The 2,500-nt window shown below is 47.6% G+C and overlaps 1 pseudogene; it reads right to left on the bottom strand.

Annotated features, from left to right (window-relative positions):
• LOC142791173 (large subunit ribosomal RNA) overlaps nt 1-2,500 on the bottom strand; it is a 6,207-nt pseudogene that overhangs the window by 1,611 nt on the left and 2,096 nt on the right.

Consider the following 2,500-nt stretch of genomic DNA (forward strand, 5'->3'; position numbering starts at 1 on the left):
GGTCTTGGCTTCCGCACTGGGGTAGGGCCGAAGCCCTCCCTTGTTTGGGAAAAAGAACCCTTATACGAAGGCCAAGTAGCTGGCGCTTGAATGACTTTCATTTTCCTGTCATCCTGTTAACGGCTTCCTCACCACTGCCCAGGCTCTTACATTATGTATATGTTTGAAATTAGAATAATAATATAAAGCTATATATGTCTAGTTTCACTAAATACAAAACAATATATCAATATTTTGCACTGAAGATTCTTGTCTGATATTTTTTCGTTTCTTATTTTATCGGGCTAATTTTTGTTCTTTTTTCTTTTCCTTTTTATTATTTTTTTTTATTTTTGTTTCTTTCCTCTCTTCTTTCTTTTCCTTTTCTCCTTCCCCTCTCTTTCCTTCCCCTTTTTCCTATTTTCTTTCCTTCTTTCTTATATCCCTTTTTTTCATTCTCTTTTTTGTTCTTTTCGTTTTCTTTTTCTCTTTTTTTTTCTTTTTTTTTTTTTTTCCTGGTTTTCTTCTTTTTCATTCTCACTCTCTTTTTTATACTACAGTATTGTACATTCGTTGATTCGCGGCAGACCAAGGCTTCCTGAGTGAGACAATCGATTAATTATATTATCGTTTTTTTTTTTTTTTTTTTTTAATTTTGAGTTCCCGGCTACGAACATGCCACTAAAGAGGGTAGGAATAGTGGCCGTTACTGTGTCCTTTTAGGGTCACCATCTCGAGAGGGCCAGTATTATGAACCGCCATGATGGCCTGTCCTTGAGGCCTCAGTTGACTCGCCATGCCATCATGTGGAAGGTCTCAGTCCTCACCACAACTTGTGGATCTCGGTTGGAATCCAAAGAGATGAGACCATGTCCTTCCAGATGGCAGTCAATTGATCCCGAGAAAGGAGGGAGGGCAGAGGCGAGTAGAACTCCGATCATGATCGCCCTTCACCTCTCCTATGGTCCACCAGCGAGCTGCCGGTCGAACTTATCAACCATGGGGACAGTGGGAATCTCGTTAATCCATTCATGCGCGTCACTAATTAGATGACGAGGCATTTGGCTATTTTTTTTTTTTTTTTTTTTTTTTTTTTCTTCCAGATACCACAATCCACCCACTTGGAGATTAACTTGAGGGTTGCCTGCCGTCCTACGATAGGCGTCTCCTCCTCCAATACTGGTAGAGATGCAGGATCAAAGAAAACTTGTCCTCTGAAAGGCAGAGGGACCAAAAGAACGCACCCCGACTTGTGGTGCTGGGACCTTGATTAGCCCTGGGAGCCCACTCCCCGACGAACGACCGCTGTCGACATTTGGTGCATTTTAAATGCCGCCAGCCCCCCTTGTAGGCACCTTATCGTCATCATTTTGAAGTCATTCCTTGTCAATCCCACCTCCTGCAGAGTCCTCACAGATTCACCCGCCCATGTTCCTCTATATGACAGGGTGACACTTGAGACGGTAGGCGTAGGTGAGACTTGGAAAAGCAGATCAGGGATTTTGTATTTATCGCATTTGTGGTGATGAGCCTCCGTAAGTTCAACTCGCGTGCTCACCACCTGCACATCCAGGATATGGGATTTCTCCCGCTTTATGATGACAAGATCCGGGATCTTCGTACCCTGTGATGTTTTGAAGTGTCTTTCTTGCTGCACCTGCCATCCAAGCTCAGTCAGCCTACCTGCCAAGTACCTCAAAATGTTGTCATGCCTTTTGATGCGAGCGTGGTGGGTTCTGTGACATCTCTGAAGGATGTGCCCCAACGACTCCTCAGCCTGACACCCTGCACGACACTGCTTAGGTAACTCTCGACCTCTACGTAGACGAGTCAGATTTGGGACTGCTGCGACATGAAATTTAGCCAAGTCAATAAACTCTCGACCACGGAGGAGTGAAGAGAGTCATAGTTACTCCCGCCGTTTACCCGCGCTTTTTTGAATTTCTTCACTTTGACATTCAGAGCACTGGGCAGAAATCACATTGCGTCAGCACCGATCAACGGCCCTCGCAATGCTTTGTTTTAATTAGACAGTCGGATTCCCCCGGTCCGTGCCAGTTCTGAGTTGGCTGTTTTCTGCCGGCCGAAGCAAGAACCTCAGGCGCGAAGCCCACGGAAAATGCACAGCTGTGGCTTTCCACAGGAAGGTCCCGACGCTGGTCCGGGCTCGGCCGCACCGCTTTTTACGGCGGCGAGCCTCGCCCAGTCCCGGTGCAGTGCCGTTCCTGCTTCTGGACCCCAGCCCGACCGGCTCAGCCCTCAGAGCCAATCCTTTTCCCAAGGTTACGGATCCGTTTTGCCGACTTCCCTTACCTACATTGGTCTATCGACTAGAGGCTGTTCACCTTGGAGACCTGCTGCGGATGTGGGTACGGTCCGGCACGAAAATCACACTCCCTCACTCGGATTTTCAAGGGCCGACAGGAGCGCACCGGACAGCGCAAGAGCCGCACTGCTCTACGGAGCCACCGTCCCTATCTCGGGGTGAACCCATTCCAGGGACTCGATCTCCTTACAGAGA

This window comes from Rhipicephalus microplus, unplaced genomic scaffold (genome assembly GCF_043290135.1).
Source record: "Rhipicephalus microplus isolate Deutch F79 unplaced genomic scaffold, USDA_Rmic scaffold_151, whole genome shotgun sequence".
Classification (NCBI taxonomy): domain Eukaryota; kingdom Metazoa; phylum Arthropoda; class Arachnida; order Ixodida; family Ixodidae; genus Rhipicephalus; species Rhipicephalus microplus.